Source organism: Vombatus ursinus, unplaced genomic scaffold (assembly GCF_900497805.2).
Source record: "Vombatus ursinus unplaced genomic scaffold, bare-nosed wombat genome assembly UNPS02015129.1, whole genome shotgun sequence".
Taxonomy (NCBI): domain Eukaryota; kingdom Metazoa; phylum Chordata; class Mammalia; order Diprotodontia; family Vombatidae; genus Vombatus; species Vombatus ursinus.
The window spans coordinates 1,052,771-1,065,616 of NW_020954907.1; the positions used below are offsets into that span (position 1 = coordinate 1,052,771).

General features: G+C 44.1%; 1 protein-coding gene across 1 annotated transcript in view; it reads left to right on the top strand.

Annotated features, from left to right (window-relative positions):
* Positions 1–12,846, top strand: part of WNT8B (Wnt family member 8B) — a 45,399-nt gene that overhangs the window by 12,742 nt on the left and 19,811 nt on the right. The window lies entirely within an intron of this gene.

Here is a 12,846-nt window from a genome sequence, read left to right on the forward strand (position 1 = left end):
GTTTCTGGTGGGCCACTGTGCCTGGGTTTGGAACTTATAAGCATGTTTGAAATGAAGTATAGATATGAAAAGTCTGAACTCTTCAGCAGGCTTCCATTTCAGTGACAATTGTGTACATCTCTCTCAACCACTTTTGAACATTTTCCTTTGGGAAAATATTCCATGTGAATATCTCGGTTATCCTTTCCATATTTGAGGGAAGGTTAATAGGGTGTAGATATGTGATTTCACTGGTTTGGGAAGGGCAATCCTGGTGTTGGCATTTCCCTTCACAGACACAGATAGCCAACTCCTGTGTGATTTAAAGTATTAAAGAGTTATCTAAGGCCCTGAGAGGTTAAGTAACTTACCTATGGTCACATAGCAATATGTTAGCTCATAGTCATAGTTCTAGAGGTGGAAGAGAAACTCAGACCATCTAGTCCTAGATGGCATTGTACAGATGAAAGAACTGAAGCCCAGAGAGGTTTTGATTTACCCAAGGTCACACAGATGCAAAGCATTAAAGGAGCGATTTGAGCCCAGGTTCTCTGACTCCAGAGCCAATAATCTTCTCTCTGTACTGTGTTTCAAAAGCAAGATTTGAACCCAATCTTCTTAAATCAGAGACTAGCCTTCTATCCAAGAGGTCCTTAGCCTAGGATCCTTGAACTTGTTTGTTTTTAATATTTTGAAAACTATATTTCAATTTAATTAATTTCTTTTATAATCCCATGGATTTAAAAACATTCCGAAGAGTCCATAGGCTTCACCAGACTGGCAAAGGGTTCGATGGCTCAAAGAAGGTTTAAGAACCCCTGCTCTCTCCCCTGCAACCCTCTGCCTCTCATTTTCTCATTGCACGCTAATGTTAAGAAGAAAACTAGGAGGGTAAGGTAAGGAAGGTTCAGAGACCCAGGAACTGGGTAATGTTGGAGCTTTCTCAATCTGAACCCTCTTTCGTCCCAGACCTCAGTCTGAGCTTCCACTGTATGGGATGAGTCGCAGGAGCCTCTCTCACTTCTCAAGCAGAAGGAGAGGGGACCTTCTTGTCCAGGACACTTCCTGAGGTCACACTCCTATGCTAAGTGAATGTATTTCCCACTCTCTGTCTCCCCCCTCCCAGGAGATCATTTCCATCTCAATCAGATTAGAAAGAAGCTCAGAATAATGTCAGCTGGACATGGAGCCTGGCAGTTTGAGTGCTTGGGATTACAAGGTGGCCCACCAAGTAATTGCTCAAATAGAAAACCAGTGGAGGGCACTTAATTAAACCCTTCCAACTTCACCAGGCCTTTCTTTGTTTCCCCCCTCCTGCACACACACAAAACCCAGGGGGACAGCAGCATCACCCCAAGCCTGTCCCCTGGGAGCATTCCGAGTGACACGGCAGCAGGAATTCCCCTGCCTTCCGAGTCTGCCGGGAGCGACCCAAGGTTTCTCTCCCCCTCCACCAGTCTGGGAAGAATAACTGTTTGAGAAGGGCCCTGGCTACAAGCTCCTGGCCCCTGCCCTGCTGGGGAGGGGCCCACGCTTGTCTCCTTTTGACACTGACACAGCCAGACAGAAAGGTGACTAGGAGGCTTGTCTGTCCCAATCCAAATGTTTGGATTCAAAAAGAAGGGGGAAAAGAAAGAGATGGGAAAGCAAGTGCTCATTAGACAACGTTTTGAAAAAAAAAATCCCCTTTCCCCCACTTTCCTGGCCTGATTTTGAGTGAACAGCATGCAGATGCCTTCTGCTGACTCATTGTATTTTAATTGCTCTTTGCCACAAGCTGCGACCTGAATTAAGTTCTGCAATTTGGGGCAGCAGGTAAGGAATCTTTGCAGCTCTCAAAAATAAATGCCATTTAGCCTAAAGTCTGGGAGCCAAATAACTATCGAATCGATGCTGTCTTTTTACATCACTCTATGACTCTCTCCTCTCTCTCACCCAAAAAGAACCCATGTGTTATGAAGCAGAATTACTAACACATCGGGCATGTCTCACCACCTACGCCTCATTCCACACCCATAGACTGCCACCTTTCTGCAGAAAGGAAAGGAGGGAGGTCTGTTTCCCCACCAGCCCTCTCGGAAGCGAAGAGGAGTCACTGCATGGGTCAGAGTTTGGCTGGCTTTCAAGGGTTGTTTTCCTTTAAATTATTCTCCACTGTGTAAGTTCTCCTGCTTCTGATTACTTGGCTCTGCCTGTTAGCTCTTCTTGTGAAAAAGCAAAAGAACAAAAAACCAGGGAGCGATTGTGGGCGGTCTGCTCTTGTACTAGCGAGAGACGCTTGACCAACTCCAGCCTTTGTGAACATCTTAATGAAGGCACTGTCTGTTCCTTTTATCAATGCAACCCAGGAGCACTTAGCAAACTGGCAGCTCCAACTTCTGCCTGACTTGTAGCCCTGCCTGAAAGGCTCGGGGAGAGAGGAGGGAGCAGATGCCCAGGGGAGAGCGGGGCGGGTGGATAGCACTAGCCGGCACTTTTAGTAGGTACGATGGTGCCAGGCTCATAGAAAATGAACTCCAAAGCAGCCAGTCCTTGGGGGGTAGTGTGGGGGACACACCGTCCGACAACCCTCACAGTGGTGATATACAACTCGTCTATCTCTCGCGCTTGAAGAATACTGGTATTGGCCAGGGAGGTGAACCTCAGACCTCTGGTTTTTCACTTCCCACCCAGCTACTTCTCTGGGATGTTCGGAGATGTGACCAAGGCTTGAGAGACTTAAAGCAAAGGGCATTGGTGGGATTAGGATTCAGGGGACATGGGTGCCAGTCTTGGCTCTGCTACTAACCAGCTCTATGATCTTGGGTAAGTTCCTTCTCTGGCCCTCAGTTTCCTCATGTGTATAATGGAGGAGTTGGATTAGATAATAGTAACTGACCTTTATACAGTGATTCCAAGTTTGCCAAGCACTTTACATACATTAACTCATTTGATCCTCATAATAATCCTGGGAAGTACCATTCTCCCTTTTACAGAAAATTGAGGCTCAGACATAGTTAATGTTCATATAGAGAGTATCAGAGGCAGAGTTTGAAGTCATCTTCTGGAGGGCACGTTTAGAATTCTCTTCATTATATCATTCCTCATTGGTGATCTCAGGGATCCTTCCAACTCTAAGTTCTAGGATTCTACCCTCTGTGATCCCTCCTTCATTCCTAAGTGCTTTCTCCAAGTCTCTGGATGACTTAAAGGTCCTGTTCTCGATGCCACTGTCAAATTTCCTCCCACCTCCACCCTGTCCAACACTGGTATAAAGCTGGGAGCTATGATCTCTCCATCTTTATTATTTGCTCTGCACCCTCAAGACCCGGATTCTTTCTTCTTACATTTTTTATTTGTGTTGTTATGAATTTGTTCAGGTTTCAATGCCTGGAGGGAGGGGGAAAAGGAGGATACCTGAGAATCACCATTAACATGGCATAAAGAAGGGGTACTCTTGGTAAGATGTTACAGAAACGAGCGGGGCAAAAAGTTTTCCATTCCAGTCTTTTTTCATTCTTTCTTTTCCAAGATTCATCTGAGATGTCCCTGCCTTACCTACCACCATGAAAGCCCCTTATGGCTTCCCCAGCACCTGGGACATGATGTGAAAAGCTGGCATATCATGAGATTTACCCCATTAAAAGGAAGAATGGCATAAAGGAAGGAGAATGCCATCTTTGGCATTCAGGTCAGACACATGCTAGCTGTGTAGCCCCTGGTGATTTATTGGACCTCTCAGGACCTCCTCTCTAAGACTCTTACAAAGAAGCTAGTTATGGGACCTTGGTGTCAGAAGAGTGGTTGTTGTTCATGACTGCATTTGGGATTTTCTTGGCAGAGATACTGAAGTAGTCTGCCATTTACTTCTCCAGCTCATTTTACAGATGAGGAAACAGAGGCAAAGTGGGTTAAGTGACTTGCCCAAGGTCATACAGCTAGTAAGTGTCTGAGACCAGATTTGAACTCAGGAAGATGAGTCTTCCTGACTCCAGGCCCAGTGCTCTGTTCACTATACCACCTATCTGCCCTTGACATCAAAAGACCCAAGTTCACATCTCAGTTCTGATACTTATTAACTGTGTAACATTGGATGGGTCCTTTAACTTCTCTCACCCTCATTTTATTCATCTGGATGCTTAGCACTGTAAGATTTCAACTTGGAGGGGACATTAAAAGTCATTCCATTTTACAGATGAGAAAACAGATTCATAGAAGTCAAGTGACTTATACAAGGTTACGTGGGTAGTTAGTGATTCGAACCCCATATCTAACTCCATTATCTATCCTCTTTTCTACTCCTTCACACTGCCTTCTGATCAGCCTTCAAGCTTCTTATATGGATAAAATGCCAGCCTGAGGCACTTTCTGACCCAGAAATCTCAAGTCTCACACTTTCACCCACTCCAATCAAAATTCTTCTAAGATATCCACAAAGTCTAGCACTTTGGGTAACCTTCTTCTGAGGACCAGGATGGCAGACATGTTCCCTTTACTCTTCTCTATTCTCATCCAAAACGCTGATTGGTTCCCATGGAGTACAGAATGAGGGAAACAATCCCCATCCCCATCCCAGGATGTGGCTTGGTTTATTCATACAATATATTACTTTTTGCTAGTTCTAGGATGGAAGCTGAACCAATGTGGGGGGGGGACTTTGTGCTTGGCCAACACAACTGATAACATTCCCTATTATCTACACATAAGGGGGTGTCAAGCCCCAGAGCAAAGGCCTAGCCTGCAGTGCAGGTAGGTAGGTAGATGGCCTGAATTTCCTGTCGTTCTGATACAAACCTTCCGGACTGGTTTGCCTTCTCCCACACCAAGACAGACCCAGACCTAAAAGGGATATTTTAAACTCACAGTCAAGCCAAGGTCATCGTATTGGAGGACATCATCCTGGCCACCCAGTATGAAAAGAAAAAAAAAATTAACGTTGGAGCTTTCCCACAGCTCAGTTAAGGGGATAGAAACAGGTTCACCTATTCCTTCACCTTGATGCACTCAGAATGCAGATTGAAGAGTAATTTTTTTGGGATATGACTAATGGGAAAATTTGTTTTGATTAACTGTACATATTTGTAATGAGTTTTCTTTTTCTTGCTTTCTCAACGGGGATGGAGAAGAGGTGGAAGGGAGAGAATTCGGAACTAAGAACTTTAAAAAAAGGGCCCTTCCCTCATCTTACCCTCTACATCCAATTAGTCACCACACTTCATCCATTTTATTCCCCAGTTAAGACATAATACCCACTTTTGGACAGAGAAATGATGGACTTGGGGTGCAAAATGAGACATTTTTTGATATGGGCAATTTGGGATACGTTTTGCTTGACTTGGCCTATTTGCTACAAAGGTTCTGGTTTTTTTTTTCCAGTGGACTTGGGGGTAGGAGATTGGTAAAATAGATTTTTTGCCAATTAAAAAAATTTAATTTAATTAAAAACAGTTTTTACCTCTGTAATACCTCTTACATCCATCCCTTCCTTTCCATTCCCATTGCAGCTACCCTCAGCCAGGCATTTACTAAAACAGTCCTGGCCTAGTGTGATCCCTTCCTAATCTGTCTCCCTGTGTCCAGTCTCTCCCCTCTCTGCCCCATCCTCCATACAACTAACAAAAGAAACTTCCTCATGCATAGGTCTGGCCGTGTTACTCCCCTCAAAAAAAAAAAAAAAACAACTTCAATGACTTCCCCCTGCCTTTGGGGCAAAATACAGTTATTAGCACTCTCTCTCTTGAAATTATTTTTATATACTTTAAATTTACTAATTTGTAAACATGAATCTCCTCCTCCTCCTACTCAATATTAATTCCTTGAGGGCAAGGATGGTTTTTTTTGTTTTTTTGTTTTGGTCCAGCAATAAATATTTATTAGGTTTTTACTATGTGACAGGAACTATTTTTATATCCCCAGTGTCTAGTATAGATTCTTGTACATTGTATGCAAGGGCTTAGTGAGGAAGAATCTAGGCAAGGCACCTAATCTCACTCAGCCTCAGTTTCCTCATCTGTAAAATGGAGATAATAATGGCATGACCCTTGTTTTTGTTGTGAAGAATATATACGAGCTGTATCAATGTCAAGTCAACAATCACTTATTAAGCATTTGCTATGTGTCAGGCATGATCCTAAGCACGGAGAATACCAAGAAAGGCAAAAACAGTCCCTGCTCTCCATGAGCTAACATTCTAATGGGGGAGACAAGAGGAAAATAACTAGGTCCATATAAGATATATAAAGAGTGGGTGGAAGGTAATTTGCTTAATGAATATTTATGGAATTGAATTAAGCTACCCTAGGAAGCCATCCCACTGGTTCCAGCTTACCTTTCTAGCCACATCTCATGTCCTACCTTTATATACACTGGAAGTTCCAAACAACCTTCATCTACTTACGCTTCTGCGATCTCTCCCTGCACTCTTCCACCTCTGAGCATTTATTCCAGCCATTCCCTATGCATAGAAGGTGCCCCTGTCCCAACCATCTCTCCCCACTGAAACTTTTCTCTTCCTTCAATACCTCACTGCTTTCTCTTCCATGAAATCCATATCTTCCCAGCTAAAATGATTCCTAGCTCACTGAACCTCTCAGGCCACTCTATTTGACTTCTGGACCATCATCACATTCTTACTTGTGTGACGTTTATTTATATATCTATCTCTTACCTCATTCTCTCCCTGTTCCTTTCCCCAAATTCCCTGAAGGCAGAAACCATCATTTTTTCCCTCTTAGTCAGTCAACAAGCATTTGTTTTTTCAATATTTTTATTTTTTCATTAAGCTTTTCCTAATTACATGTAAAATATTTTTGACATTCATTTTTTAAGTTCAGAAAACCAGCATGTATTAAGCACTTACTGCATGCTGGGCCCTGTGCTAAGTGCTGGGGAACCAAGGAAAGGTGAAAATAGTTCCTGCCTTCAAGGAACTTCTAGTCTAATGGGGGAATAACATGTAATCAACTATGTCCAGACAAGTTACAAATAGGTAAAATTGGAGAAAATCAACAAAGGGAAAGCACTAGCATTAAGAGGGATCAATCAGGAAAGGCTTCCTGGAGAAGGTGGGAGTTCAGTGAGATGTGTAGGAATCAGGGAAGCCAGGAGGTAGAGATGAAGAGAGAGAGTGTTGTGAGCGTGGGGGACAATCAGAGAAAATGCCTAGAGCCAAGAGATAGAGTGTCCTGCACAAGGAAGAGCAAGGAAGCCAGAGTTACTGGATCACAGGATTCATGGAGAGGAGTAAAGTGTGAGAAAAATCAATCAACAGCATTGTATTAAGCAACCGCTATGTGTCAGGCATTGTGACAGGCACTAGGGATTAAAAAAAAAAAAAACCATAAATGAAGTGGTCCCTACAAGCTACATATTAGGAAAGAATATGGTAGATGTCTTAAGCATATACAGAGTAAATACATGCTGGTTAAATACCCTTCGGGGTTTTTTTGGAAGGGGCACATGTAGTTGAGAGAATCAGGAAAAGCTGCATCTAGAAGATGGAATATGAGCTGAATCTTTAAGGAAGAGAGGGATTCTATGAAACCCAGGTGAGAAAGAAGCACATGGCAGGCATGGGGGTCGGGCAAAGGTGTGGAGATGCAAGATGCAGTGTTGTGTGTGAACGCTCAGTTGTCTGAATTCAATTGCAACTGAGCAGCATTCATGGAGGCATTTATTTAGTTAACATCTTTCTGACCTGATGTTCTAGGAGAAAGTGGCACCAAGGCTGGTCCGCTTGCAAACAAGACTATTAATGTGCCAGGGGTCTCCCCTGAAAGGGACTTGAGAGATCATTTGTTCCCACCCCTTATTTTACAGACAAGAAAATAGAGGCTCAGAGATTAAGTGATATGGCCAAGGGTGGCATGGAGCCCAGCTGACAAGAGCAGCAAGGGAGGAAAAATGTCCTGACTCTATTAGAGTCCTGGCAGAGGCTTTCCTGGGCTCTCTGGGAAGGTGGCTTCCCGCAAACCCTCTGTGTCCTACCCCTCCTCTCACACAGAGGCCCTCGAAGGAAGGGAGGGCAGACTGCTCCCCCAATATTGTCAGGGGCCTTCATTTAAATGCTAAGTGTGGAGCTTAGCACTTTTCAGCAGAATTGAGCAAAATCCAGCAGCACCATGAGAAGGAAAAAAATCAGGATGGAGAAGGCATCCCCTTAAACCAGAACATGCCTTGGGACATCGCAAAGGGCTCAGGAGAAAGGTCCTTGCTGGCCCTTTCTGTTTTCTTCTTTGCATCCCTGTCACTTAATGAGGTGCCTTGTGTCCTGATTGACCGATAAGGCCATCTTGCTGTCCAGCTCTCCGACAGCTTTGACCAGGATGCCCGTGTGACTTTGAGGCAGGGTGGGTTTTTAAAATTTAAGTGCTGTTATTAAAATAGATTGGACTCCCTTGATTTTTTTGACATAGTCCCTGCTCTCAGACACAGTACATCTGTGTATTGTCACAAACACAGATCATAGGAGCAGAGATTTAGAGCTAGAAGGAAACTTGAAGGCCGCTGAGCCCAACCCTTCACTTTGCAGATAAGGAAACTGAGGCAAGAAAGATGAAGTGACTTACCCAGGATCGCACAGCTAGTAAATATCTGAGTTAGGATTTGAATCCAGGTCTTCCTAGGCCCAGGTTCAGCCCCTAGTCTCCACACCATGCTGCTTCTCAGACTATCATACAGTTTATACATGTATCAGAATTATAAAACAGTTATGTGAGATCTGAAGGAACAGGTCATAAAAACATGACACAAGACAAATTTTCATGTTAAAAGTATAATGGGTAGAGAAAATGAGTTGTAGATAGCAGACGGGGAGTTGATGTTCTCATTTGTCCTTCGTTCTCAAAGAGGACCATGACATCAGGGAGGTGATGCCAGGACATGCAAATGAATTGGATTTAAGTGAGGGAGGGCTGTGCAAAGTCACCAGCCTCACTTTCTCCTCCAGAGCCGTCTCCAATTTGATTGTAGCATAGAATATGTGAGGGGGAATCCTGTGATACAAAGACGCAAGATTAAATGCGAAGTCAGTCGACAAACATTTATTAAGCTCCCTTTATATGCCAGGAACAATGCTAAGCACTAGGGTTACAAAGAAAGGCAAAAGACAGAGGATGGAGGCAACATGCAAAAAGCTACGTAACAAACAAGATAGATACAAGATAGCTTAGAGACGACCACCAGAGGGAAGGCACTAGCATTAGGGAGAATCAGGAAAGCCTTCTTCTAGAAGGTGGGTTTTAGCTGGGACTTGAAGGAAGCTAGAGCATTGAGGAGGAAGGAAAGAGAGTTCCAGGGATGGGAGAGGCCAATGAAAATGTCCCGTCTTGTATGAGGATTAGTCAGGGAACTTCATTCTGAAAGTGGGAGCTGGAGAACCAGGGCTTTGTAACATGCTCAGACCCGTGCCTATATGATCTGGTCCACATTTCTCAACCTGCAAACAATATCTTCCATTTACTGATCTCATTTTCCTTTTCTAGTCTTACGAATGATTTGCTCAGGGCACCTCGGTGATAGAGCTGAGTCCTGAATTCTGGTCTCCAAATTCCCACTTTGGTGTTTTTCTCACTGGTTTGATCGGATTTCTCCCGTACACTTTCTCAAATCTGTGCCTTTTCTCAACCCCTCTACCCTCTCTCCTCCTTAACAAAAATCTATGTAATCCAGCCTCCCCCTCCTCTCCCTCCTCCCCCTAAACTGATACTAGCCCCAAAGCTCTTCTGAGCTAGGTGGTGTTGATATGACTGCCATGGAAGCACCTGGTGGCTCAAAAGATAGAGCTCCAGACCTGGAGTCAGAAAGACCTGAGTTCAAATTTGGCCTCAGACACTTTCTAGCTATATGACCCTGGGCACGTCATTTAATCTTTGATTGCCTGACAAAATGGATTCACTGGAGAAGGAAATGGCAGACCACTCCAGTATCTTGGCCAAGAAAACCCCAAATGGGATCACAAATGATAGGACAAGGCTGAAAATGACTGAACAACAACAAGGTGGTGGAAAGGATAGAGCCTGGAGTCAGGAAGATCTGAGTTCAGATCTGTTCTCAGAACCTTGCTAACTGAGTGACCCTAGGCAAGGCACTTAACTTCTGTCTGCCTCAGTTTCCTCAACGGTAAAATGGGGGTAATAATAGCACTTACTTTCCTTCAGGGTTGTTGTGAGGATGAAATGAAATGTTTATAAAGTGCTTAGCCCAGTGCCTAGCACATAGTAGGTGCTCAAGAAATGCTTATTTCCTTCCTACTTTTAATTATGAAGTCTTGTGAGTACAGAAATGGTATCTGATCTCATGCATTTGCTTACATATTCAATTTAACACAACAAACATTAAGGCCCTGCAATGTGCTCAGAGCTACTGTTTTGTTTGTTGTTCAGTTGGGTGGGTGGGTTTTTTTGGGGGGAGGGATTATTGCATAGGGCTTGGCTCAGACCTGTGATTTCAACTCTGTAGAAACCTCCTGGTGGGTTTACTCCCTCTCCCTTTCTGCAACTTATAATCTCTTAAGTTTATTTTTAAATTTTATTCACTAGCATTTATCATCTCTCCTCCCACTGTTCCCTACAGAATTTTTTTTTAAATCCCTCACAATAAATACTCACAGTCCAGCAAGAAAAATTCCCACATTGGCCGATGTCCACATACTCAGCTCACATTCTGGATTCTAAGTCCATCACCTCTGGCTAGAAGCAAATGATAGATAATCTGATTCACCTTCAGGCCTTCACCCATCTCCTCTGCAGCCTATAGTCATAGAAGATTGCCTGGGGAACAGGCAAGGAGGTTACCAGATTTTCTCGGGGTATCAGAGGCAGGATATGAACCCAGGTCTTCCTGATTATAAAGCTAGAGCCCTATCTACTGCACAAGTGGTGCCTCTGATGGGAATATAAGGATAAAAAATAAGACATTCCCTGTCCTTAGTGAGCATCCAACTAGGTTTTGCTGGGTTTTTTTGGCAGGGAGAAAGGGATAGGACACGTACACAGATAATGATACTGAAGTGAGCTTGTGGGTAGGTACGTAGGAGGAGTCAAACAAAGAGGCATCAGAGATTGGAGTGGGCAAGCTCACTGGTAGCTAAGCAGCTAATTGGGAACTCTGTCTTTCGAGAACACCAGGCCATGGAACTAGAGAAGACTATTGAGCCCAGCTAATTTGACTCTTTCATTTTAAGCTTTATCTTAAGCATTTCAGAAGAAGTGACCCAGAAAGGTTAAGCATATGTCTACCACAGCACCTAGCCACTAAAGTCACCCAGGCCTTTGGCCACCTCCCACCTCCTAAGCCAGGGACGTTTACATTTCATCTACTCCACCCTTCTGCCTCCATATCCCTCATGTGAAAGGCAGGGTTCTGTAGTGGATAGGAGGTTGGCTGTAGATTCAGAAAGGGGTATTTCAAGTTCTCCCCCACACATATACTGGCTCTCTAAGCCTGGGCATGTCTGCTGCAATGTTGCAAAGAGCCTCTGACAACTCTCCGAGACATTAAGTGACCGTTAAGTGGCCAATCCTTATTGATGAAAGGGTGCTCCAGACTGGGAGCTCCCTACACTGGTGGAATCGAAGGTCTCTCCCCCGACTCTAAGTCCTTTTTAGCACCTTGAACAGGTCAGGGCACACAGTAGGTCCTTGAGAAATATTTATTGAGGGAATGAAAGTAGGAATGAAAAAGCAGATCAAACGGCACCCAGAGGTGTACTGGAGCAGGTAAGCATTTATTACACCTCAGAATTTGGTTTAAATTGTTTTGTTGATTGTCTGGACTTAAGAAAGTGATGAACAAAATGTTCATCACATATATTAGAACGCATAGTAGGTCCTACCTGCATCTTTTTCCCAGAGGTTGTTAAACATTAATCCTCACACCCCCAATTCCCTGACATCATAGAGAGAAATTAAAACCGAGGGAAAGGAAGAGCCTTAGGGTCACTTAGTAAGCTATAGTCAGTGGAGTGTCACCCAATCACCGACCACCAGGCCTGGCACAGGTTAAGCACACCTTAAATCCCTGATTGAGTAAGAGGGAGGTGTAGGCTGTTCTAAGAAAACTCTTTGGCATTCTGAAGGAAATAGGGGCTCTCCCACATCTCTGGCTAACCTTCGGATTCCAGACCTCGGGGCTCAGGTGAAGCATCCTTGTCATCTCCTCCCTGTCTAAGACCCTCAGTTGCACTTCATGTTGGTTTTATGGGCAGGAATTCTCCCTGACTGCTCTGGCCTAGGCATCCTGGGAAGATGTTCAGAAGGAAGAATCAATACTTTGGTGCAGTCCTGGCCTGGGTATTCATCCATCTATCTCTGGTAGTGGCTCCAAAAGATGTACCAATCCTTCCTGCCAAACACCTAGGGGTAGACCCTATCAATCACATTCTCATTATAGACTTACAGCATCCTAGGGCTTAGGACCAGAAGGTATGTTAGAAAGGCTGCCATTGAGTGCCACCCTTTGATTTAACAAATGAGGAAACTGAGACCCATGCCTATTAAGTGACTTGCCCAAGGCCATACAAAGAAGTAACAAGTAAGAGCCAGGGTTTAAACCCTGGTGCTCCGTCACACTACCTACCAGCTCACTACCTCATTTTTACCAGTGAGGACCAGAGCATAAGACCGAGAGAAAGGCAGTCACATGTGTGAGGTCACTCATTCCCCAGATATAGCCAAGGAATAATTAAGCCAGAACCAGAAATGGGTCTCTTAACTGGAATCTCAAGTTCTTGCCATTTTCTAAGATGCTGAAGCATTTGAAGCACAGTGCCTGGCACATAGTAGGTACTTAATAAATTCATGGTAGCTAGATGGCTAAGTGGATAGAGTGCTAGGTCTGGAGTAAGGAAGACCTAAGTTCAAATCCAGCTTTAGACATTCACTAGCTATG